Genomic DNA, 27,836 nt, shown 5'->3' with positions numbered 1-27,836 from the left:
TAATGTCAGCACATTACAAAAATCAGTTGACGACATGAGACGGCCGGCAAACCAGTTAGTACCTGCCCAGGCGTCTCAGACACCGTCAGGGGCTGTAAAGCGCCCTTTACCTCAGTCGGTCGACACAGACCCAGACACAGACACTGAATCTAGTGTCGACGGTGATGAAACAAACGTATTTTCAAGTAGGGCCACACGTTATATGATCACGGCAATGAAGGAGGCTTTGCATATCTCTGATACTGCAAGTACCACAAAAAGGGGTATTATGTGGGGGGTGAAAAAACTACCTGTAGTTTTTCCTGAATCAGAGGAATTAAATGATGTATGTGATGAAGCGTGGGTTAACCCAGATAGAAAAATGCTAATTTCAAAAAAGTTATTAGCATTATACCCTTTCCCGCCAGAGGTTAGGGCGCGCTGGGAAACACCCCCTAGGGTGGATAAGGCGCTCACACGCTTATCAAAACAAGTGGCGTTACCGTCTCCTGATACGGCCGCCCTCAAGGATCCAGCGGATAGGAGACTGGAAACTACCCTAAAAAGTATATACACACATACTGGTGTTATACTGCGACCGGCCATCGCCTCAGCCTGCATGTGCAGTGCTGGGGTCGTCTGGTTGGATTCCCTGACTGAAAATGTTGATACCCTGGATAGGGACAGTATTTTATTGACTATAGAGCAATTAAAGGATGCTTTCCTTTATATGCGAGATGCGCAGAGAGATTTCTCTATCGTCCTAAGTGGATGCTGGGGTTCCTGAAAGGACCATGGGGAATAGCGGCTCCGCAGGAGACAGGGCACAAAAAAGTAAAGCTTTACTAGGTCAGGTGGTGTGCACTGGCTCCTCCCCCTATGACCCTCCTCCAGACTCCAGTTAGATTTTGTGCCCGAACGAGAAGGGTGCAATCTAGGTGGCTCTCCTAAAGAGCTGCTTAGAGAAAGTTTAGTTTAGGTTTTTTTTACTTTACAGTGAGTCCTGCTGGCAACAGGATCACTGCAACGAGGGACTTAGGGGAGAAGTAGTAAACTCACCTGCGTGCAGAGTGGATTTGCTGCTTGGCTACTGGACACCATTAGCTCCAGAGGGATCGAACACAGGCCCAGCCATGGAGTCCGGTCCCGGAGCCGCGCCGCCGACCCCCTTGCAGATGCTGAAGCGTGAAGAGGTCCAGAAACCGGCGGCTGAAGACTCCTCAGTCTTCATAAGGTAGCGCACAGCACTGCAGCTGTGCGCCATTTTCCTCTCAGCACACTTCACACGGCAGTCACTGAGGGTGCAGAGCGCTGGGGGGGGGCGCTCTGAGAGGCAAATAAAAACCTTATAAAAGGCTAAAAATACCTCACATATAGCCCACAGGGGCTATATGGAGATATTTAACCCCTGCCTGACTAAAATAATAGCGGGAGAAGAACCCGCCGAGAAAGGGGCGGGGCCTATCTCCTCAGCACACGGCGCCATTTTCTGTCACAGCTCCGCTGGTCAGGACGGCTCCCAGGTCTCTCCCCTGCACTGCACTACAGAAACAGGGTAAAACAGAGAGGGGGGGCACATTAATGGCTATATATTGTATATATTAAAGCAGCTATAAGGGAGCACTTAATTATAAGGCTATCCCTGTTATATATAGCGCTTTTTGGTGTGTGCTGGCAGACTCTCCCTCTGTCTCCCCAAAAGGGCTAGTGGGTCCTGTCTTCATTAGAGCATTCCCTGTGTGTTTGCTGTGTGTGTCGGTACGTGGTGTCGACATGTATGAGGACGATATTGGTGTGGAGGCGGAGCAATTGCCAAATATGCAGATGTCACCCCCCAGGGGGTCGACACCAGAATGGATGCCTTTATTTGTGGAATTACGTGATAGTTTATCTTCACTTAAACAGTCGGTTGAGGACATGAGGCGGCCGGACAATCAATTAATGCCTGTCCAGGCGCCTCAAACACCGTCAGGGGCTGTAAAACGCCCTTTGCCTCAGTCGGTCGACACAGACCCAGACACAGGCACTGATTCTAGTGACGACGGTGGAAATTCAAACGTATTTTCCAGTAGGGCCACACGTTATATGATTTTGGCAATGAAGGAGACGTTACATTTAGCTGATACTACAGATACCGTAAAACAGGGTATTATGTATGGTGTGAAAAAACTACCAACAGTTTTTCCTGAATCAGAAGAGTTAAATGACGTGTGTGATGAAGCGTGGGTTGCTCCTGATAGAAAGTTGATAATTTCAAAAAAATTATTGGCATTATACCCTTTCCCGCCAGAGGTTAGGGCGCGCTGGGAAACACCCCCTAAGGTGGACAAGGCGCTCACACGCTTATCTAAACAAGTGGCGTTACCCTCTCCTGAGACGGCCGCACTTAAGGATCCATCAGATAGGAGGATGGAAGTTATTCAAAAGAGTATATACACACATGCAGGTGTTATACTACGACCAGCTATAGCAACTGCCTGGATGTGCAGTGCTGGAGTAGTTTGGTCAGAATCCCTGATTGAAAATAAAGGATGCATTTATCTATATGCGTGATGCACAGAGAGATATCTGCACACTGGCATCTCGGGTGAGTGCTATGTCCATTTCAGCCAGAAGAGCCTTATGGACACGACAGTGGACAGGTGATGCGGATTCAAAACGTCATATGGAAGTTTTGCCGTATAAAGGGGAGGAGTTATTTGGAGTCGGTCTATCAGACTTGGTGGCCACGGCTACTGCCGGGAAATCCACCTTTTTACCTCAAGTCACTCCCCAACAGAAAAAGGCACCGACCTTTCAACCGCAGCCCTTTCGCTCCTACAAAAATAAGAGAGCAAAGGGCTTGTCGTACCTGCCACGAGGCAGAGGCAGAGGGAAGAGACACCAACAGGCAGCTCCTTCCCAGGAACAGAAGCCCTCCCCGGCTCCTGCAAAAACCTCAGCATGACGCTGGGGCCTCTCAAGCGGACTCGGGGACAGTGGGCGGCCGTCTCAAAAATTACAGCGCGCAGTGGGCTCACTCGCAGGTAGACCCCTGGATCCTGCAGATAATATCTCAGGGGTACAGGTTGGAATTAGAGACGGATCCTCCTCATCGTTTCCTGAAGTCTGCGTTACCAACCGTCTCGTCCGAAAGGGAGATGGTTTTGGACGCCATTCACAAGCTGTACTCTCAGCAGGTGATAGTCAAAGTACCCCTCTTACAACAAGGAAAGGGGTATTATTCCACTCTATTTGTGGTACCGAAGCCGGATGGCTCGGTAAGGCCTATTCTAAATCTAAAGTCCTTGAACATCTACATAAAAAAGTTCAAGTTCAAGATGGAGTCACTCAGAGCAGTGATAGCGAACCTGGAAGAAGGGGACTTTATGGTATCCTTGGACATCAAGGATGCGTATCTCCACGTTCCGATTTACCCCGCACACCAGGGGTACCTCAGGTTCGTTGTTCAAAACTGTCACTATCAGTTTCAGACGCTGCCGTTCGGATTGTCCACGGCGCCTCGGGTCTTTACCAAGGTAATGGCCGAGATGATGATTCTTCTTCGAAGAAAAGGCGTATTAGTTATCCCATACTTGGACGATCTCCTGATAAGGGCAAGGTCCAGAGAACAGCTGGAGACAGGATTAGCACTATCTCAAGAGGTGCTAAGACAACACGGGTGGATTCTGAATATTCCAAAATCCCAATTAATCCCGACAACTCGTCTGCTGTTCCTAGGAATGATTCTGGACACGGTCCAGAAAAAGGTTTTCCTTCCCGAGGAAAAAGCCAAGGAGTTATCCGACCTGGTCAGGAACCTCCTAAAACCAGGAAAGGTGTCAGTACATCAATGCACAAGAGTCCTGGGAAAAATGGTGGCTTCTTACGAAGCAATTCCATTCGGCAGATTCCATGCAAGAATATTCCAAAGGGATCTGTTGGACAAATGGTCAGGGTCGCATCTGCAGATGCACCTGCGAATAACCCTGTCACCAAAGACAAGGGTGTCACTTCTGTGGTAGTTGCAGAAGGCTCACCTATTAGAAGGCCGCAGATTCGGCATTCAGGATTGGATCCTGGTGACCACGGACGCCAGCCTGAGAGGCTGGGGAGCAGTCACACAAGGAAGAAACTTCCAGGGAGTATGGACGAGCCTGGAAAAGTCTCTTCACATAAACATTCTGGAACTAAGAGCAATCTACAATGCTCTAAGCCAGGCGGAACTTCTCCTGCAAGGGAAGCCGGTGTTGATTCAGTCGGACAACATCACGGCGGTCGCCCATGTAAACAGGCAGGGCGGCACAAGAAGCAGGAGTGCAATGGCAGAAGCTGCCAAGATTCTTCGCTGGGCGGAGAATCACGTGATAGCACTGTCAGCAGTGTTCATCCCGGGCGTGGACAACTGGGAAGCAGACTTCCTCAGCAGACACGATCTTCATCCGGGAGAGTGGGGTCTACATCCAGAGGTCTTCAACATGTTAATAGACCGTTGGGAAAGACCAATTGTAGACATGATGGCGTCTCGCCTCAACAAGAAACTGGACAAATATTGCGCCAGGTCAAGAGATCCACAGGCAATAGCTGTGGACGCACTGGTAACTCCTTGGGTGTACCAGTCAGTGTATGTGTTTCCTCCTCTGCCGCTCATACCAAAGGTATTGAAGATCATACGGCAAAGAAGAGTAAGAACAATACTAGTGGTTCCGGATTGGCCGAGAAGAACTTGGTACCCGGAACTTCAAGAGATGCTCACGGACGAACCGTGGCCTCTACCTCTGAGAAGGGACCTGCTACAGCAGGGTCCCTGTCTCTTTCAAGACTTACCGCGGCTGCGTTTGACGGCATGGCGGTTGAACGCCAGATCCTAAAAGGGAAAGGCATTCCAGAAGAAGTCATTCCTACCTTGATTAAGGCACGGAAGGAAGTCACCGTGAAACATTATCACCGCATTTGGCGAAAATATGTTGCGTGGTGCGAGGATCGGAGTGTTCCGACGGAGGAATTTCAACTGGGTCGTTTCCTACATTTCCTACAATCAGGATTGTCTATGGGTCTCAAATTGGGATCCATTAAGGTTCAAATTTTCGGCCCTGTCAATATTCTTCCAAAAAGAATTGGCCTCTGTCCCTGAGGTCCAGACTTTTGTCAAAGGAGTACTGCATATACAGCCTCCTGTGGTGCCTCCGGTGGCACCGTGGGATCTAAATGTAGTTTTAGATTTCCTCAAATCCCATTGGTTTGAACCATTGAAAAAGGTGGATTTGAAATATCTCACATGGAAAGTGACTATGTTACTGGCCCTGGCTTCTGCCAGGAGAGTATCTGAATTGGCGGCTTTATCTTATAAAAGCCCTTATCTAATCTTCCATTCGGATAGGGCAGAACTGCGGACTCGTCCGCATTTTCTCCCTAAAGTGGTATCAGCATTTCATCTGAACCAACCTATTGTGGTGCCTGCGGCCACTAGCGACTTGGAGGACTCCAAGTTGTTGGACGTTGTCAGAGCTTTAAAAATATACATTTCAAGGACGGCTGGAGTCAGAAAATCTGACTCGCTGTTTATACTGTATGCACCCAACAAGTTGGGCGCACCTGCTTCTAAGCAGTCGATTGCTCGTTGGATTTGTAACACAATTCAACTTGCACATTCTGTGGCAGGCCTGCCACAGCCTAAAACTGTAAAAGCCCACTCCACAAGGAAGGTGGGCTCATCTTGGGCGGCTGCCCGAGGGGTCTCGGCATTACAACTCTGCCGAGCAGCTACGTGGTCGGGGGAGAACACGTTTGTAAAATTTTACAAATTTGATACCCTGGCAAAGGAGGACCTGGAGTTCTCTCATTCGGTGCTGCAGAGTCATCCGCACTCTCCCGCCCGTTTGGGAGCTTTGGTATAATCCCCATGGTCCTTTCAGGAACCCCAGCATCCACTTAGGACGATAGAGAAAATAAGAATTTACTTACCGATAATTCTATTTCTCGGAGTCCGTAGTGGATGCTGGGCGCCCATCCCAAGTGCGGATTATCTGCAATACTTGTACATAGTTATTGTTAACTAATTCGGGTTATTGTTAAGGAGCCATCTTTAAGAGGCCCTTTCTGTTATCATACTGTTAACTGGGTTTAGATCACAAGTTGTACGGTGTGATTGGTGTGGCTGGTATGAGTCTTACCCGGGATTCAAAATGCCTCCCTTATTGTGTATGCTCGTCCGGGCACAGTACCTAACTGGAGTCTGGAGGAGGGTCATAGGGGGAGGAGCCAGTGCACACCACCTGACCTAGTAAAGCTTTACTTTTTTGTGCCCTGTCTCCTGCGGAGCCGCTATTCCCCATGGTCCTTTCAGGAACCCCAGCATCCACTACGGACTCCGAGAAATAGAATTATCGGTAAGTAAATTCTTATTATTTGCACTCTGGCATCGAGAGTAAATGCGATGTCCATATCTGCCAGAAGGAGTTTATGGACGCGACAGTGGTCAGGTGATGCGGATTCCAAACGACATATGGAAGTATTGCCGTATAAAGGGGAGGAATTATTTGGCGTCGGTCTATCGGATCTGGTGGCCACGGCAACTGCCGGAAAATCCACTTTTTACCTCAGACCCCCTCCCAACAGAAAAAGACACCGTCTTTTCAGCCGCAGTCCTTTCGTTCCTATAAGAACAAGCGGACAAAAGGACAGTCATATCTGCCTCGGGGCAGAAGAAGGGGTAAGAGAGGGCAGCAAGCAGCCCCTGCCCAGGAACAGAAGCCCTGCCAGGGTTCTGCAAAGCCCTCAGCATGACGCTGGGGCCTTACAAGCGGACTCAGGAACGGTGGGGGGTCGACTCAAGAATTTCAGCGCACAGTGGGCTTGCTCACAGGTGGACCCCTGGATTCTGCAGGTAGTATCTCAGGGTTACAGGTTGGAATTCGAGAAGTCTCCCCCTCGCCGGTTCCTAAAGTCTGCTTTGCCAGCGTCTCCCTCAGACAGGGCGACGGTATTGGAAGCCATTCACAAGCTGTTTTCTCAGCAGGTGATAGTCAAGGTACCCCTCCTACAACAGGGAAAGGGGTATTACTCCACGCTATTTGTGGTACCGAAGCCGGACGGCTCGGTAAGACCTATTCTAAATCTGAAATCTTTGAACCTGTACATACAAAAATTCAAGTTCAAGATGGAGTCACTCAGAGCAGTGATAGCGAATCTGGAAGAAGGGGACTTTATGGTGTCCCTGGACATAAAGGATGCTTACCTGCATGTCCCAATTTGCCCTTCACATCAAGGGTACCTCAGGTTCGTGGTGCAAAACTGTCATTATCAGTTTCAGACGCTGCCGTTTGGATTGTCCACGGCACCTCGGGTCTTTACCAAGGTAATGGCCGAAATGATGATTCTTCTGCGAAGAAGAGGCGTCTTAATTATCCCTTACTTGGACGATCTCCTGATAAGGGCAAGGTCCAGAGAACAGCTGGAGGACGGAGTAGCACTAACCCAAGTAGTGCTGCAACAACACGGGTGGATTCTGAATTTTCCAAAATCTCAGTTGACCCCGACAACACGTCTGCTGTTCCTGGGAATGATTCTGGACACGGTTCAGAAAAAGGTGTTTCTTCCGGAGGAGAAAGCCAGGGAGTTATCCGAACTTGTCAGGAACCTCCTAAAACCAGGGACAGTGTCTGTGCATCAATGCACAAGAGTCCTGGGAAAGATGGTGGCTTCTTACGAAGCGATTCCATTCGGCAGATTCCACGCACGAACTTTTCAGTGGGATCTGCTGGACAAATGGTCCGGATTGCATCTGCAGATGCATCAGCGGATAACCTTATCGCCACGGACAAGGGTGTCTCTTCTGTGGTGGTTGCAGAGTGCTCATCTGTTAGAGGGCCGCAGATTCGGCATACAGGACTGGGTCCTGGTGACCACGGATGCCAGTCTGAGAGGCTGGGGAGCGGTCACACAAGGAAGAAACTTCCAGGGAGTATGGTCAAGCCTGGAGATGTCTCTTCACATAAATATACTGGAGCTAAGAGTGATTTACAATGCTCTAAGTCTGGCAAAACCCCTGCTTCAGGGTCAGCCGGTGTTGATCCAGTCGGACAACATCACGGCAGTCGCCCACGTAAACAGACAGGGCGGCACAAGAAGCAGGACAGCAATGGCAGAAGCTGCAAGGATTCTTCGCTGGGCGGAAGATCATGTGATAGCACTGTCAGCAGTATTCATTCCGGGAGTGGACAACTGGGAAGCAGACTTCCTCAGCAGACACGATCTACACCCGGGAGAGTGGGGACTTCATCCAGAAGTCTTCCACATGATTGTGAACCGTTGGGAAAAACCAATGGTGGATATGATGGCGTCCCGCCTCAACAAAAAACTGGACAGGTATTGCGCCAGGTCAAGAGATCCTCAGGCAATAGCTGTGGACGCTCTGGTAACACCGTGGGTGTTCCAGTCAGTGTATGTGTTCCCTCCTCTGCCTCTCATACCAAAAGTACTGAGAATTATACGGCAAAAGGGAGTAAGAACGATACTAGTGGCTCCGGATTGGCCAAGAAGAACTTGGTACCCGGAACTTCAAGAGATGCTCACGGAGGATCCGTGGCCTCTACCTCTAAGACGGGACCTGCTTCAGCAGGGACCGTGTCTATTCCAAGACTTACCGCGGCTGCGTTTGACGGCATGGCGGTTGAACGCCGAATTCTAAAGGAAAAAGGCATTCCGGAAGAGGTCATTCCTACACTGGTAAAAGCCAGGAAGGAGGTGACTGCACAACATTATCACCGCATTTGGAGAAAATATGTTGCGTGGTGTGAGGCCAGGAAGGCCCCCACGGAGGAATTTCAACTGGGTCGATTCCTACATTTCCTGCAAACAGGATTGTCTATGGGCCTCAAATTGGGGTCCATTAAGGTTCAAATTTCGGCCCTGTCGATTTTCTTCCAGAAAGAATTGGCTTCAGTTCCTGAAGTCCAGACTTTTGTAAAAGGAGTACTACATATACAGCCCCCGGTTGTGCCCCCAGTGGCACCGTGGGATCTTAATGTAGTCTTGGATTTTCTCAAATCCCATTGGTTTGAGCCGCTCAAATCGGTGGAGCTGAAGTATCTTACATGGAAAGTAACCATGCTACTGGCCCTGGCTTCAGCCAGGAGAGTATCAGAATTGGCGGCTTTATCATATAAGAGCCCATATCTGATTTTCCATACGGACAGGGCAGAACTGCGGACGCGTCCTCATTTTTTGCCTAAGGTGGTGTCAGCGTTTCACCTGAACCAGCCTATTGTGGTGCCTGCGGCTACTAACGAGTTGGAGGATTCCAAGTTGTTGGACGTGGTCCGGGCATTGAAAATATATATTTCAAGAACGGCGGGAGTCAGAAAGTCTGACTCACTGCTTATATTGTATGCACCCAACAAGATGGGTGCTCCTGCTTCTAAGCAGACGATTGCTCGTTGGATTTGTAGCACAATTCAACTTGCACATTCTGTGGCAGGCTTGCCACAAACTAAATCTGTCAAGGCCCATTCCACAAGGAAAGTGGGCTCATCCTGGGCGGCTGCCCGGGGAGTCTCGGCATTACAACTCTGCCGAGCTGCTACTTGGTCAGGGGCAAACACGTTTGCAAAATTCTACAAATTTGATACCCTGGCTGTGGAGGACCTGGAGTTCTCTCATTCGGTGCTGCAGAGTCATCCGCACTCTCCCGCCCGTTTGGGAGCTTTGGTATAATCCCCATGGTCCTGACGGAGTCCCCAGCATCCACTTAGGACGTTAGAGAAAATAAGAATTTACTTACCGATAATTCTATTTCTCGTAGTCCGTAGTGGATGCTGGGCGCCCATCCCAAGTGCGGATTGTCTGCAATACTTGTACATAGTTATTGTTACAAAAAAATCGGGTTGTTATTTGTTGTGAGCCGTCTGTTCAGAGGCTCCTACGTTTGTCATACTGTTAACTGGGTTCAGATCACAAGTTATACGGTGTGATTGGTGTGGCTGGTATGAGTCTTACCCGGGGTTCAATATCTTTCCTTATTGTGTACGCTCGTCCGGGCACAGTATCCTAACTGAGGCTTGGAGGAGGGTCATAGGGGGAGGAGCCAGTACACACCACCTAATCCTAAAGCTTTATTTTTGTGCCCTGTCTCCTGCGGAGCCGCTATTCCCCATGGTCCTGACGGAGTCCCCAGCATCCACTACGGACTACGAGAAATAGAATTATCGGTAAGTAAATTCTTATTTTCTAGAACAGAATTCTGCCTTTAAGCTGTTTTCCTATCATGTTTTGTACTATATATATTTTCTCTGGCTGGGTCCACAGGTTTATCCACAGGATAACATTGGGATATTGTCGAGCGACAGCGAAAATGGTACCAACACGGTCACAAGCTTTCTGGCCGCCCAGGATGCATTGGGGCCTCCACTATATAGTCCCGCCCACTGACTCAGTCAGATCAGTTTTTTGCTTGGTGCGGCAGGAAGCCGCATGGTCACAGGGCTGCTGTGAAAGCAGCCTCAAGTTTTCATTACTTTATTTTTATAGACTTACTATAATGTTTTTTTAGAGCAACTTCTCTTAACAGCGTCTTAAACGCATATTAGAAAGAGTCGCTCCAACAACTCCCCACCGGGTCGCAACAACGCTTACCTTCGGGTATCAGTGCTGTCTCGACGGGCGTCTGTGTTGGATGTTCTAGCAGGTCCAGCAGACGTAACCAGGCTGTGGCCGGAGCATGGGGAGACGGTGAGTCTATGGACTTCCTCTTACTAGAGGAGGGGTCAGGACACAGCTACACTGTTTTGGTGGAGACTACAAACAGTGTGTTGATGCGCCGAACATTTCGAGTGTGACAGCGCTACGCTCTGGGGATCATAGGCGCCAGGACTAGGTAGAGGCCGCGATCCTAGTCCGATTCAGACGCTCTCCTGGCCGTCCCTCCTCCGAGTTCATGGCCAGTTCCCGCGTGTCTATCTCGTTTCGTTTCATGAACTAAATGACCTCACTTCCGGCTCAGACGCTACCACGAGGGTACTCGGTCGCAGCTTAGACGCTGCGGTTGTGTACACTGGATATAAACCCGCCCAGACCGAGTCGCAGGCCTTAGCGTCTGCATACACGTGGAAGTCTCTCAGCGTCCGTGTCCGTTGGTGAGCGTCCGTGTCCGTTATCAGTTATCAAGAGTGGCAGTGTACACCAGTAGCGTCTGAATCCACTCAGTGTTTTACGAGCGTATTTGCTTGGATATGGAAGTGTGGTGAGTCTCCCTGTATCCCGCTCTCTGGAGGCAGGGTATACAGTACTAGAAATTCTCTCTACTTCTTAGTATGCATTGTTAATTTTTAGTACCTATTGCATATGAGACCTGTATATTACTGTGTTTTCTGCATGTTATGTTAAAAATAGAACCAGTTAAAACAGAAGTACAATTTTCCTACTTATGTATAAGTTGTTTTGGAGGTTGTATTCTCATATGACAATGTCTAATGCTTTAACATGTGACTGACTGCTAGTATGTGTACTGACTTCTCTATGTAATGTCAGTCCTGTTCTGACCCTCAAATCAGGTGCACTGTGGTCAGATTTATCTCACCTCTATATACTGACATATAGGGTGTTCTTCAGTCATAAATTGTGTAGTCGATAAAAGGTTAATACCATGTTTGTGAACGGCAAAAGTGATGAGGAGAATTTATCAAGCACTCCTATAGCCCTAACATGCTTATCTTGTAAGTAAGGGGTAATTGATATGAATCAATTGGTCACTTATGAGGGTTTGTGTGCAAACTGTTTAACTTTTCAACGAAGTAAAAAACAGGAGTTGGTTCAACCACCAACAGAGCCACCATGGAATATGTTCGCAAAGACTCTGTCTTCAATAGCGGACAGGTTAGCTCCGATAGCACCACCTCAAGGGTTAGGTTATACTATGCCGTTTATGACAATCTGCCCAGTATTTGGAAGAAGCAGCAATTGATGTAGGTACAGTTGCTTCTAAAGCTTCAGCCTTGACAGTAGTCGCTCGCAGAGCAATTTGGCTACGTACCTGGAAAGCAGATGCGGAATCCAAGAAAGAATTGGAAGCATTGCCTTTTGTGGATAATATATTATTTGGAAAACCTTTATCGGATATCCTAGAATTAGAGGCTGAATCGAAAAAGGTCAGATTTCCGGCTACCTATAACCCTAAGTCCAAGGGTTTAAAATTTCGCTCTTTTCGTTGGCAAAGCAAAGCGAAAGCAAAAGAGGAGCCTAAACAACCCCAGTTTAAATCCAGGGGTAGGAAGCAGTGGGCTAGCAAAAAGCCAGCTTCCAAACCTGAACAGAAACCCTCAGCCTGAAGAGACGGGCCTCCGCCTGGAGGATTCCAGGGTTGGGGGCCGACTCCTTCAATTTGCACACATATGGCAGCAGTCAACAGCAGATGCCTGGGTGCAGAAGGTAGTATCTCAGGGGTATGGGTTCCCGTTCAGGAGGCAGCCTCCTCAAAGATTTTTTTGCACCAGCCCGTCTCGTATAGAGTCGAAGGCCAATGCCCTGCAAGAAGCAGTCCAGAAATTACTGCAGTCAGGTGTGATTGTCCCAGTACCTCCATCACAAAAGGGACAGGGGTATTACTCCAATCTATTTCTAATCCAGAAACCAAATAGGTCATATCGACCGATTCTAAATCCGAAAATGTTGAACAAATACATATGGATCCCGAAGTTCCACATGGAGACGTTACGCTCCATAATGTTGGCTATGGAACCGGGAGGTTACATGGTATCTCTGGATGTACGGGATGCTTACCTACATGTGCCTATAGCACTGTCACATCAGTGTTACCTCAGGTTTGCCATCCTCCAGGAACATTTCCAGTTCCAAGCTCTGCCTTTCGGGCTAGCTACAGCACCCAGGGTGTTTACCAAGATCATGGTGGTTATGGCAGCTTGTCTGCGCAAGCAGGGGATAAGAATATTCCCATACCTCGACGACCTGTTAATCTTAGCACAGTCTCAAGATTTACTGTTGAGCTATCTTCAACAGACGATAGTTTGTTTACAGAGACACGGGTGGCTCATAAATTGGAAGAAGTCGTCTCTGAATCCGTCACAGCGGATGGTTCATTTGGGGGCCATATTGGATTCAGACCTACAGAAAGTTCTCTTGCCAGAGAAAAAGATAGTCAAAGTGCAGGTCATGGCTCAGGAAGCGTTGCAAGCCCAGACCATGTCAGTCCATGCAGCAATGCGACTGTTGGGTCCGATGGTATCAACCTTCGACATGGTGGAATATGCGCAATTCCACTCCAGACCATTGCAGCACCTGATTTTGACCAAATGGAACGGAAATCATCAAACGATAAAGAAGCAGATGATAAATATTCCAGTAAATGTAAAAAGGTCTCTAGCGTGGTGGCTACAGACAGACCATTTAAACAAGGGGAGACCCTTTTGAATAAAAGAGTGGGAAGTCCTGACAACAGATGCCAGCCTGCAAGGCTGGGGGGTGGTACTCGGAAGCCTATGGTTCCAGGGAAAATGGACCGCAAGGGAAAGTCGCCTGCCAATAACTCTGTTGGAGATAAGGGCCGTTTACTTGGCTCTAGTTCAGGCAAAGGACAATCTACAAGGAAGACCAGTCCAGATCCGCTCAGACAATGCGACGGCAGTAGCATACCTCAATCATCAAGGAGGAACTCACAGCAAGAGTCTGATGGAGGAAGTAACTCCCATTCTAAGATGGGCGGAACTCCATCTCCCGGCATTATCAGCAGTATTTGTCCCGGGTGTACTAAATTGGGAAGCGGATTTTCTCAGTTGGCACACCATTCAGGAAACCGAATGGGCACTACACCCGGAAGTGTTTCAGACACTGGTGAACAGATGTGATCTACCGGAGATAGACCTTATGGCGTCTCGTCTAAACAACAAGGTTCCGAGGTACGGATCAAGAACAAGGGACCCAGGAGCGGTCCTGGTAGACGCACTGTCAGTAGAATGGAGGTTTCAGCTGGCATATCTGTTCCCTCCGATATCTCTGTTATCCAGAGTTGTGAGAAAGATAAAACAGGCAAAAGGAGCAATTATTCTAATAGCTCCAGCTTGGCCAAGAAGGCATTGGTACACAGATCTGTTGAGAATGTCCGTGGAAGCACCGATACTGCTCCCTCAACGTCCAGATCTGTTAATGCAGGGTCCTTGTTATCACAGTCATCTGGATCGCCTATCTTTGACGGCGTGGCTGTTGAAACCTCTATCTTAGAGGCTAAAGGATTTTCGAAACAAGTAATCCAAACCATGCTTAGAGCAAGAAAGCCTTCTTCGGCCCGTGTGTATCATAGAATATGGCAAGCCTATATTCACTGGTGTACTGGAAAAAATTACAATCCGAGATCTTTTAAAGTAGCTAGGATTTTGGATTTCCTTCAGGCAGGATTGGATAAAGGGTTGAAAGTTGCTTCCTTGAGGGTGCAAGTCTCGGCGTTGACTGTATGGTTTCAGCAGAAGATTGCTGATTTACAGTATGTACATTTTTCCAAGGAGTAGTACATATTCAACCTCCATTTGTTCCTCCTGCAGCTCCCTGGGATTTGAATTTAGTTCTTAAATTTCTCCAGGGTCCTTTGTTTGAACCACTTGAGAGAGCAGATCTTAAGTGGTTAACGGTTAAAGTTCTTTTTTTTACTGGCAATGGCGTCAGCCAGAAGAGTGTCAGATTTAGGAGCATTATCATGTAAAGGTGTGTACACACGGTAAGATATTTTCTTCCGATTCTGACTATATAGTCAGAATCGGAAGAAAATATAGTGCAGATCGCAAGGTGACAGTCACCTTGCGATCCCGATCCGATGCCGATGCGCGGCCCCGCGCGGTCGGCATCGGAAGAAAAAATAGGCTGTGCAGGCAAGTCAATCCTGACTATCTCTATAGAAGAGATAGTCAGGATTGAAATCGCACATAGCCAGCATCGCAAGCACAGTTATTATGTGCTTGCGATACTGGCTAAGTGCCGACCCGGCCCCCTGTCGCACGGTGAGAATCGGATAAGTCCGAATCTCACCGTGTGTATGCACCCTTAGTCTCCTTTCCTAAGTTTTTTTCCAGACAGAGCAGTTCTCAGAATGAGATCTAGCTATCTTCCAAAGGTGGTATCAAAGTTTCACCTGAATGAAGAAATTGTAGTCCCAGCTTTTCAGATATCGGGACTATCTGCGGGAGAAGCGTCGCTGGATGTGGTCCGGGCTTTAAGAATCTACATAGATCGTACTAGTGCCATCAGGAAAACAGATTCTCTCTTCATCCTCTACGGATTCCATAGGAGAGGTTGGCCTGCTAGTAAACAGACGCTGGCGAGATGGCTCCGAATGGTAATATCAGAAGCTTATTCTCATGCAGATCTCCCTATTCCGGCTAATGTCTCTGCACACTCTACACATAAGATAGGTCCTTCTTGGGCAGCACAACAGGGTGCATCAGCAGAACAGATATGTAGGGCAGCCACATGGTCTTCCATAAACACATTCATCAGACATTATGCCTTGGATACTTTTGCCTCTCATGACGCAGACTTCGGGTGAAAGGTCCTCCTGTGCATTCAGGAGCGTCCCCACCACTAAAATGGCTTTGGGAATCCCAATGTTATCCTGTGGACCCAGCCAGAGAAATATACGTTATGGTAAGAACTTACCGTTGATAACGTGATTTCTCTTATGTCCACAGGCAGGGCCGGTTCAAGGGCGCAGAGCGCCCCGGGCAGGAAAGGGGCGTGGCCTAATACAGGGGGCGTGGTGAGTCACGCCCCCTGTACATTGAAAGCGCCGCTTGAATGCTGAGCGGTGCGCGATGACGTCATCGCGCACCGCACAGCAAAAGGTCCTCTCCACGAAGAGAAACTAGACGCTATGCGTCTAGTTCCCTTCGTGGAGAGGACCTTTGCTGTGCGGTGCGCGATGACGTCATCGCGCACCGCTCAGCAGTTACTCTCCACGAAGGGAAACTAGACGCATAGCGTCTAGTTCCCTTCACAGGAGGCGCCGAGGACGGGGACGGCAGCGGAGGCGGACGGGGGACACAGCGGGCAGCAGTGGCGGATCTTGCCACGGTGCGGCGCCCTCCGGATGGCGCCAGCGCCCTCCGGAAGGCGGCGCCCGGGCAAAAGTCCTGCTTGCCCGTGGCAAGAACCGCCACTGTCCACAGGTATCCACAGGGATCCCACCCTGACGCATCTGATTTGAGGATCTAGACAATCACTAAACCTCTTCCTTCTTGTATGGAAGGGTGTGCATGTGTGTTCTTATCGCCTGTACAGGTCTCTACCTAATGTTCCTGCCTACAATCGCTGTGGAAAGAACTGATCTGACTGAGTCAGTGGGCGGTACTATATAGTGGAGGCCCCAATGCATCCTGGGAGGCCAGAAAGCTCGTGACCGTGTTGGTGCCATTTTCGCTGTCGCTCGACAATATCCCAATGTTATCCTGTGGATACCTGTGGACATAAGAGAAATCACGTTATCAACGGTAAGTTCTTACCATAACGTATATTTTTTTCTCAATGTATTTTTATCCTAGAACTTTTCTGCTACTGTTGTTTGGAATAATTTAGATGAAAAAGTGTTTCCAATAATACAAGCTTTGTAGCGGGCGGCAGGGGTCAGGCAGTTCTCTTTTAAGACCTGCCAGGTTCTGAATAGGTTAAGAAAACAGCATAAAAGAGGAGTGCCGCTGAAAGCTTTCCTAATTGATAACCACCTGCTGCTTCCAGTGGTTTTGCAAGCCCAAATCTCAGAAACCAACAGAGAGGAAATATCCCCCCCCCCCCCCCCCCTCCCCCTATAGCGGCTTCTCTGATTTCTAGTTTCCTGCAGTTCAGCAGACCAGATCTATTAGGTTTTATCTTTTCTTCTCCGTGTGTACACGGCAGACTGAGTTACACTGCTCTCCTCTAATATTAGTGCCGGCGAGCTGCTGTGTAACGCGATGTCTTCTCATCTCCATTCCAATAATGACCTTACTCGCCCGGCAGAGAATAAATGAGCTCTTCTGTGATGATTTTTATACTTTGCCATTGTCCGTACACATACAAATGACAATGAGTCATGGTGCCCGTTTACTAAAGGGCAAGAAAAAAAAACCCCTCTACTTTTTAAAAATGATTTCCGAATCACATCCAGGATAAGTTGCTTTGGAAAAAAACAAACTGGATTGTGATTGGGAACGAAATGCCGGCTGTAGGGATGCCGACTGTAAGGAGACAGCGGCTTCCCGACAGTCAAAATCCCGACATTGGCTGTTAAGGAGTTAAACTCTACCCTACCTTAACCCTCCTTTTAGGTGCCTAAACCTAACCCCCCCCCCCCCCCCCCCCCCCGAAATCTAACCCTAACACCCGCCCTTCCCTCAGTGGTGCCTAACCCTAGCCCCCCCCCCCCCTTCCCAAACCCTACACCTAACCTCCCCCACCACCACCCCCCGCACCCTAACACTAAATTGACGGTCGGGATTCCTGCGTCGGTGTTCTGTACCCCTTTGGGATTCCGGCATCAGTATTCCGTTGTTTGTAGGGATTCCAGCGCCGGTATCTCGACCATCAGGATGGTGTCCGCAACCCCTGGATTGGCAGCTCCAGGATACTCTAACGGACAAACCCACCTCCACTTTTTGTCTTCTTCAGCATAGTATTCTGTGACCAATAAAAATGTGTCGGCTAAGCCAAGATTATAACAAATCTTTCAATAAATGTAAAAATGGCATGTATCTGAAATCTTTTGTGCTCCTGATAAATTCATTATGGTTACAGATTGCTGGGTTACAGACGAAGGCTGTAAAGTTCACAGGCAGGTGCGGTAATGAGCTGTGATTGAGAATTTGATGTTATAATTAAGAAAAGTCTCTTCCCTGTCTCATTTATCTGATTTCTATCTTAAATTCTTGAAATGTACGTTATGTGCGATTCATGATTTAATAGCTCCTTGCCAAAATGTTCTGCTGGGATACAGAAGACAGCTTTATATATTGATTTGTATTTTTAATTTTCTTTGGGCAGGTGAAGATGAGGGTTAATGGCACATAAGATAATGGCTGTAGTTTTATAAAACCCAGATGAGCAGGTTATAATTTACTCATTTAGCTCCAATGATATGCTAAACTCTTCTTACTCAAGGTATCTTAGCCAGTTGGTTATGACCCAAAGAATGGGTGGTCATATAATTTATGGTTGGTCATTACCGTTCTCTTTTGCAAAACCTCAACTGTGTAATACTAAATATTAAACCAATTACTCCTTCTACTTCAAGTATGTAATATCCTGATAGTCTTAATGCATATACTATAACAAAAAAAGAGCACCATTGTGATACAGTTGGTAGCTTTGTTGCTTCACAATGCTGAGGTTGAACATGACCAGGTCCTTATCTGTGTTGAGTTTGTATGTTCTCCATGTTTGGATGGGTTTCCTTCATCTGCTTTGTGACTAAATGGACCCGTTTGTGTGAGATTCGCTCAAACGGGGCAATCCCATGTTTCTGGCCTATGTATTCTGCTAAGCAGACTTGATTAGAGTTTGAGCTATTAAGAAAAGCCGGATAATGGGTCCTGGGGGTGTGGATGTGAGAGAGAAGGGCGGGCTCCATGCACAAATCCCGTTTTCGGGTCTTTAGGCCTTCAGCCTGAAAGCAAGCTAATTAATACCTGCACCTGTAGGAGGCTGATTTAAGCTGACCCAGAGCTTGGCTCAGGGTCTCACTAACTGGTGGAAACAGGCAGCAGGCATGTTATGAGACACTGTGATTTACTGACTGTAAATACTGTGCATATGCCTGTGTTTGTGGTAGGGACATTAGGTCCTAACAACCTGAGAGAGGGAATCTATTCTGCTTAGTTAGTACCCAGACAGGCTAGGATTTATTTTTATGTTTTGTTTTATATACTGCACAATAAAACTAGCCACGGCTTGACTGCACGAAAACCATGGACTGGTGTGCTGTTTTCCTGGCTGCTGTGTGTTTGGAGACGCCCATCTACCCCAGGAGAGGGCACCCCTACCTTGATCTCTCTCTCTCTTCATAGGGACCCTATGTTGTTTCTTCACTAATACTCATTTGCAAAAGACTGTGGCGTGCCGCCTGTGTTATATCTTGAGTGTGTGTGTGCGTATATGTATGTGTATGTAGGTATGTATATGTATATATATATATATATATATATATATATATATATATTTCTCTGACGTCCTAGTGGATGCTGGGAACTCCGTAAGGACCATGGGGAATAGACGGGCTCCGCAGGAGACTGGGCACTCTAAAAGAAAGATTAGGTACTATCTGGTGTGCACTGGCTCCTCCCTCTATGCCCCTCCTCCAGACCTCAGTTAGAATCTGTGCCCAGCCAGAGCTGGATGCACCTAGTGGGCTCTCCTGAGCTTGCTAGAAAGAAAGTATTTGTTAGGTTTTTTATTTTCAGTGAGATCTGCTGGCAACAGACTCACTGCTACGTGGGACTGAGGGGAGAGAAGCAAACCTACCTGCGTGCAGCTAGCTTGTGCTTCTTAGGCTACTGGACACCATTAGCTCCAGAGGGTTCGAACACAGGGCCTGACCTCGATCGTCCGTTCCCGGAGCCGCGCCGCCGCCCCCCTTGCAGAGCCAGAAGACAGAAGACGGAGATAAAATCGGCGGCAGAAGACTCCGGTCTTCATTAAGGGGGGGGGGGGGCCTGGGCAGCAATAAGTATACCTTTTGGCAATATATACACATAATACAGTCTGGAAAACTGTGTATGTGTAAAACCCCCGCCATTTTTAGTCAGAAACAGGACAGAAGCCCGCCGCTGAGGGGGCCGGGCCTTCTTCCTCAGCACACCAGCGCCATTTTCTCTTCACAGCTCCGCTGGAAGGAAGCTCCCCAGGCTCTCCCTGGCAGTATCCTGGTACACAAAGGGTTAAGAGAGGGGGGGGGACACACATAAATTTAGGCGCAAAATTTGTATATACAGCAGCTACTGGGTAAACACTGAGTTGTAGTGTAATCCCTGGGTTATATAGCGCTGGGGTGTGTGCTGGCATACTCTCTCTCTGTCTCTCCAAAGGGCCTTGTGGGGGAACTGTCCTCAAATAGAGCATCCCCTGTGTGTGTGGTGTGTCGGTACGCGTGTGTCGACATGTCTGAGGTAAAAGGCTCCTCTAAGGAGGTGATAGAGCGGATATGTGTGTGAGAGGGTGTCTCCGTCGACAGCGCCGACACCTGTTTGGATATGTGTAAGTGCTAAGGTGAATTTATTGCACAAAAGGTTAGGGAACAGACAGGAAATCTACCCATGTCTGTCCCTATGTCACAGAGACCTTCAGAGTCTCTCAATGCTCACTATCCATAATAACAAACACTGGTATCGACATGGAGTTTAACTCCACTGTCGACTACGATAATGCAAAGTTACAGCCAAGATGGCTATAAGGTATTCAATATATGATTATTGAAATAATAGATGATTTGCATATCACTGATGACTCATCTGTCCCTGACACGAAAGTACACATGTTTAAGGGGAAGAATGCTGAGGTAAATTTCCCTCCTCTCATGAGGAAAAAGAGCGGGAATCTCCAGACAAGAGACGGCAGCTTCCCACAAGAGAATTCTCAGGCTGTATCTTTTCCCCACTAGGGCCAGGATATGTTGAGAATCTTCCCCTGGGGTGTCCTGTTTGCACAGACGGTAGCACTTGCTATTCTCAGGGATCCTGCAGATAGCGTGCACATTCTAGTATACTACCCAGACCGGCGATTGTGTCGGCATGGGTTTATAGCGCTGTGGCAGCGTGGACAGGTACCTTATCAGCAGAGATGAGACCCTAGTAATGCAATATAAATATATTAAAGATGCTGTCTTACGTGATAGATATATAGTTATAAAGCATGCCCAAAGAGACATGAGTATACTGGGTCCTAGAGTCAAAGCTATGTCGATCTCTGCTTGACGTGTCCTGTAGAATATGCATTGGACAGATGATGCCGACTTAAGAGGCATATGGAAGGCTGAGGATTGTGTGGAGAAGGGTTCTCGGGCCTGGTCTCCACAGCTATAGCTGGTAATTCTGCTAGTTTGCCTTATATTCCTGCACAGCCTAAGAAAGCACGACATTATTAAATGAAGCCTTTCGTATAAAGAAACAAGAAAGTCTGAGGGGCGTCCTTTCTTGTCAGAGCCGGGCAGCTAGTTCCCAGGAACAGAAGTCCTCCCCGGCCCGTACAAAAATCCACCAATGTCGCTGGGGCTCCACAGGCGGAGCTAGGCCCGGTGGGGACACGCCTTCGTAAGTTCAGCCACAAGTGGGTTCACTCCCTGTTCGATCCCTGGGCAATAGATATTGTGTCTCAGGGATACAAGCTGGACTGTGAGAAGATGCCCCCTCACCAACGGCCCTGCGGGCTTCCCCCCAAGAGAGGGAGCCAGTGTTATCTGCAATTCACAAATTGTATCTTTAACAGGTGGTGGTCAAGGGTCCCCTCCTTCAACAAGAGGGTGTTATTATTAGACCATGTTGTAATCCCGAAACCAGACGGTTCGGTCAGACCCATATTGAATTAAAAATCCCTGAACATATACCTGAGAAGGTTCAAGTTCAAGATGGAATCGCTAAGAGCGGTCAGTGCAAGCCTAAAAAGGGGGAGACTTTATTGTGAATCGGGACATAAGGGATGCATACCTTCAGGTCCCCATTTATCCACCTCATTAGGCGTACCTCAGAATTGCGGTACGGGATTGTCATTACCAATTTCAGATGTTGCCGTTTGGTCTCTCTACGGCCCCGAGAATATTCACCATGGTAATGGCGGATATGATTGTGCTCCTGCGGAAGCAAGGTGTCACTATTATCACGTACTTGGACGATCTCCTTATAAAAGCGAGATCAAGAGAGCAGTTTCTGAACAGCGTATCACTTTCTCTGGAAGTGTAACGGCAACACGGCTGGATTCTATATATTCCAAAGTCGCAGTTGGTTCCTACAGCTCATCTGCCTCTCCTAGGCACGATCCTAGACACAGACCAGAAAAGGGTTATCTCCCGATAGAGAGAGCTCGGGAGCTCATGACACTGGTCAGGAATCTATTAAAACCAAAACAGGTGTCAGTGCATCACTGCACTCGAGTCCTGGGAAGGATGGTGGCATCATACGAGGCCATTCCCTTAGGCAGGTTCCATGCGAGGACCTTCCAATGGGACTTACTGGACAAGTGGTCCGGATCACCTCTTCAGATGCATCGGTTAATCACCCTATCCCCCAGGGCCAGGGTGTCTCTCCTGTGGTGGCTGCAGAGTGCTCACCTTCTCGAGGGCCGCAGATTCGGCATTCAGGACTGGGTCCTGGTGACCGCGGTTGCAAGCCTCCGAGGGTGGGGAGCAGTCACACAGGGAAGAAATTTCCAAGGTCTGTGGTCAAGTCAGGAGACTTGCCTTCATATCAACATCCTGGAACTAAGGGCCATATACAACGCCCTACGTCAAGTGGAGACCCTGCTTCGCGACCAACCGGTTCTGATTCAGTCAGACAACATCACCGCTGTGGCTCATGTAAACCGACAAGGCGGCACAAGGAGCAGGGTGGCAATGGCGGAAGCCACCAGAATTCTTCGCTGGGCGGAGAATCAAGTAAGCGCACTGTCAGCAGTGTTCGTTCCGGGAGTGGACATCTGGGAAGCAGACTTCCTCAGCAGGCACGACCTCCACCCGGGAAATTGGGGACTTCATCAGGAAGTCTTCACGCAGTTTGCAAATTGATGGGAACTGCCTAAGGTGGACTAGATGGCGTCCCACCTCAATAAAAAGCTAAAAAAAGGTTTTACGCCGGGTCAAGGGACCCTCAGGTGATAGCTGTGGTCGCACTAGTAACACCGTGGGTGTTCCAGTCGGTCTCTGTATTCCCTCCTCTTCCTCTCATACCCAAGGGCTGAGAATTGTAATAAAAGGAGGAGTGAAAACAATATTCTTTGCTCCGAATTGGTCAAGAAAGACTCGGTACCCGGAGCTGCAGGAAATGCTCTCAGAGGACTCAGGGCTTCTGCCTTTCAGACAGGACATGTTGCAACAGGGGCCCTGTCTGTTCCAAAATTTACCGCTGCTGCATTTGACGGCATGGCGGTTGAACGCCGGATCCTAGCGGAAAAGGGCATTCCGGATGCAGTTATTCCTACGCTGATAAAGGCCAGGAAAGACGTGACAGCAAGACTTTTTCACTGTATATGGCGAAAATAGGTTGCTTGGTGTGAGGCCGGGAAGGCCCTAAAGAGGAATTCCAGCGGGGTCGATTCCTGCACTTCCTACAGTCAGGAGTGACTATGGGCCTAAAATTAGGATCCATAAAGGTCAAGATTTCGGCCCTATACATTTTCTCTAAAAATGAACTGGCTTCACTGCCTGAAGTTCAGACGTTGTTCCGGGGGTGCTGCATATTCAGCCTCCTTTTGTGCCACCGGTGGCACCTTGGGATCTTAATGTTGTGTTGGATTTCCTGAAATCCCACTGGTTTGAGCCACTTAAGACCATGGAGCTAAAATATCTCACGTGGAAAGTGGTCATGCTATTGGCCTTAGCTTCGGCTAGGCGTGTGTCAGTATTGGCAGTTTTGTCATGTAAAAACCCTTATCTGATCTTCCATATGGACAGAGCAGAATTGAGGACTCGTCCCCAATTTCTTCCTAGGGTGGTATCATCGTTTCATTTGAACCAGCCTATTGTGGTGCCTGCGGCTACTAGGGACTTGGAGGATTCCAAGTTGCTGGACGTAGTCCGGGCTTTGAAAATTTATGTTTCCAGAAAGGCAGGAGTCAGAAAGTCTGACTCGCTGTTTATTCTATATGCAGCCAACAAGGTTGGCGCTCCTGCTTCAAAGCAGACTATTGTTCGCTGGATCTATAGCACGATTCAGCTGGTTCACTCTGCGGCTGGATTGCCGCATCCAAAATGGTGAAAGCCCATTCCACAAGGAAGGTGGGTTCTTCTTGGGCGGCTGCCCGAGGGGTCTCGGCTTTACAGCTTTGCCGAGCTGCTACTTGGTCGGGGTCAAACAAGTTTGCTAAGTTCTACAAGTTTGATACCCTGGCTGAAGAGGACCTTGAGTTTGCTCATGCGGTGCTGCAGAGTCATCCGCACTCTCCCGCCCGTTTGGGAGCTTTGGTATAATCCCCATGGTCCTTACGGAGTTCCCAGCATCCACTAGGACGTCAGAGAAAATAAGAATTTACTCACCGGTAATTCTATTTCTCGTAGTCCGTAGTGGATGCTGGGCGCCCGTCCCAAGTGCGGACTCTCTGCAATACATGTATATAGTTATTGCTTAACTAAAGGGTTATTGTTATGAGCCATCTGTTACTGAGGCTCAGTTGTTCATACTGTTAACTGGGTATGGTTATCACAAGTTGTACGGTGTGATTGGTGTGGCTGGTATGAGTCTTACCCTGGATTCCAAATCCTTTCCTTGTTGTGTCAGCTCTTCCGGGCACAGTTTCCTTAACTGAGGTCTGGAGGAGGGGCATAGAGGGAGGAGCCAGTGCACGCCAGATAGTACCTAATCTTTCTTTTAGAGTGCCCAGTCTCCTGCGGAGCCCGTCTATTCCCCATGGTCCTTACGGAGTTCCCAGCATCCACTACGGACTACGAGAAATAGAATTACCGGTGAGTAAATTCTTATTATATATATATATATATATATATATATATATATATATATATATATATAATGTATATGTGTGTGTTAATAAACTTGATGGTGCGGCACTCAGCTCAAGAAATGGTCAGTGTTATTTATTTATTTATTTATATATATATACATATACATATACATATATTATGAAAAAACACAATAGTATCTTTATCTCGTGCCAAACTAGAACCGGCACGACGGGAGAGATCTTTGTTGGAAGACCTCAGTAGCATACAAGAAAAACACAAATTCCCAAGTGAAGCTTAATTACAGAATTCTTCCAGCGTTATTTTCGTAGGAATGTAGACTGGAGGATGTTTAAATCTTTCTCTAGCATCCATGAGGAATGATGGGGTAGAGACGTGGTCCAAAGGAGCCGGTGCACTTTCAATTTTTTCAACTGGGTGTGCTGGCTCCTCCCCTCAATGCCCCCTCCCACAGGCAGTTTAGAAAAAAGTGCCCTCAGGAGAGGATGCAGACTCTGGGAGCTCCAGAGAGTTTTCTTCATTTTCTTTTAAAACTTTTATTATTTCTCTGACGTCCTAGTGGATGCTGGGAACTCCGAAAGGACCATGGGGAATAGCGGCTCCGCAGGAGACTGGGCACAACTAAAGAAAGCTTTTAGGTCACCTGGTGTGCACTGGCTCCTCCCACTATGACCCTCCTCCAAGCCTCAGTTAGATTTTGTGCCCGGCCGAGGTTGGATGCACACTAGGGGCTCTCCTGAGCTTCTAGAAAGAAAGTATATAATTAGGTTTTTTATTTTACAGTGAGACCTGCTGGCAACAGGCTCACTGCAGCGAGGGACTAAGGGGAGAAGAAGCGAACCTACCTGCTTGCAGCTAGCTTGGGCTTCTTAGACTACTGGACACCATTAGCTCCAGAGGGACCGACCGCATGGAACTGGCCTTGGTGTTCGGTCCCGGAGCCGCGCCGCCGTCCCCCTTACAGAGCCAGAAGTAAGAAGAGGTCCGGAAAATCGGCGGCAGAAGACATCAGTCTTCACCAAGGTAGCGCACAGCACTGCAGCTGTGCGCCATTGCTCCTCATACACACTTCACACTCCGGTCACTGAGGGTGCAGGGCGCTAGGGGGGGGCGCCCTGAGCAGCAATAAAAAGACCTTGGCTGGCAAAAATACCACAATATATAGCCCCAGAGACTATATATGTGATAATTACCCCTGCCAGAATCCAGAAAAAAGCGGGAGAATAGTCCGCGAAAAAGGGGCGGAGCTATCTCCTTCAGCACACTGGCGCCATTTCTCCCTCACAGCTCCGCTGGAAGGAAGCTCCCTGGCTCTCCCCTGCAGTCTACACTACAGAAAAGGGTAAAAAAGAGAGGGGGGGGACTTAATTTAGGCGCAGTATATATAACAGCAGCTATAGGGGACATAATTCAGTTAGTCCCTGCATTATATAGCGCTCTGGTGTGTGCTGGCATACTCTCACTCTGTCTCCCCAAAGGGCTTTTGTGGGTCCTGTCCTCTGTTAGAGCATTCCCTGTGTGTGTGCGGTGTGTCGGTACGGCCGTGTCGACATGTTTGATGAGGATAATGATGTGGAGGCGGAGCAGATGCATATAGAAGGGATGTCACCCCCTGCGGGGCAGACACCTGAGTGGATGGACTTATGGAAGGAATTGCGTGCACGCGTCGACTCCTTACACAAAAAAATTTGACGACATGCCAAATGCGGGACAGCCGGCTTCTCAGCTCGTGCCTGTCCAGGTGTCTCAAAGGCCTTCGGGTCTCTAAAACGCCCGCTACCTCAGATGGCAGACGCGGATGTCGACACGGATACTGACACCAGTGTCGACGACGATGAGTTTAGTCTAATGTACACTAAGGCCATTCGTTGCATGATTGAAGCAATGAAAGAGGTGTTACAAATTTCTGATATAAACCCAGGTACCACTAAAAAGGATATTATGTTTGGGGAGAAAAAACTACCCGTAGTCTTTCCCCCATCAGAAGAATTAAATGAAGTGTGTGAAGAAGCGTGGGCTTTCCCTGATAAAAGATTGGTAATCTCTAAGAAGTTACTAATGGCGTTCCCTTTCCCGCCAGAGGATAGGTCACGTTGGGAGACACCACCTAGGGTGGAAAAAGCGCTCACACGGTTGTCTAAAAAGGTGGCACTACCGTCTCCGGATACGGCCGCCCTCAAGGAACCTGCTGATAGAAAGCAGGAGGCTATCCTGAAGTCTGTATATACACACTCAGGCATTATACTTAGACCTGCTATTGCGTCAGCATGGATGTGCAGTGCTGCCGCTGCGTGGTCAGATTCCCTGTCAGAAAATATTGACACCCTAGACAGGGACACTACATAGAGCATATAAAAGACTCAGTCTTATACATGAGAGATGCACAGAGGGAGATCTGCCGGCTGGCATCTAAAATAAGTGCACTGTCCATTTCTGCTAGGAGAGGCTTATGGACTCGCCAGTGGACAGGGGATGCAGATTCAAAAAGGCACATGGAAGTTTTGCCTTATAAGGGTGAGGAGTTATTCGGGGATGGTCTCTCGGACCTAGTTTCCACAGCAACTGCTGGGAAGTCAGCATTTTTACCCCATGTTCCCTCACAGCCTAAAAAGGCGCCGTTTTATCAGGTACAGTCCTTTCGGACTCAGAAAAACAGGCGTGGAAAAGGCGGGTCCTTTCTGTCCAGAGGCAGAGGTAGGGGAAAAAGGCTGCAACAAACAGCAGGTTCCCAGGAGCAAAAGTCCTCCCCCGCTTCTTCCAAGTCCGCCGCATGACGGTGGGGCTCCACAGGCGGAGCCAGGTACGGTGGGGGGCCGCCTCAAAAATTTCAGCGATCAGTGGGCTCGCTCACAGGTGGATCCCTGGATCCTGCAAATAGTATCTCAAGGGTACAAACTGGAATTCGAGGCGTCTCCACCCCACCGGTTCCTAAAATCTGCCTTGCCGACAACTCCCTCAGGCAGGGAGGCTGTGCTAGAGGCAATTCACAAGCTGTATTCCCAGCAGGTGATAGTCAAGGTTCCCCTACTTCAACAAGGACGGGGTTACTATTCCACACTGTTTGTGGTACCGAAACCGGACGGTTCGGTGAGACCCATTTTAAATTTGAAATCCTTGAACACATACATAAAAAAAATTCAAGTTCAAGATGGAATCGCTCAGGGCGGTTATTGCAAGCCTGGACGAGGGGGATTACATGGTATCCCTGGACATCAAGGATGCTTACCTGCATGTC

General features: G+C 48.4%; 1 protein-coding gene across 2 annotated transcripts in view; it reads left to right on the top strand.

Moving 5' to 3' along the window:
* CWF19L2 (CWF19 like cell cycle control factor 2) overlaps positions 1 to 27,836 on the top strand; it is a 370,293-nt gene that overhangs the window by 99,663 nt on the left and 242,794 nt on the right. The window lies entirely within an intron of this gene.

This window comes from Pseudophryne corroboree, chromosome 2, assembly GCF_028390025.1.
Source record: "Pseudophryne corroboree isolate aPseCor3 chromosome 2, aPseCor3.hap2, whole genome shotgun sequence".
Lineage (NCBI taxonomy): Eukaryota > Metazoa > Chordata > Amphibia > Anura > Myobatrachidae > Pseudophryne > Pseudophryne corroboree.
The sequence above is the reverse complement of the archived record's forward strand: the minus strand, read 5'-3'. Positions and strand labels throughout refer to the sequence as shown.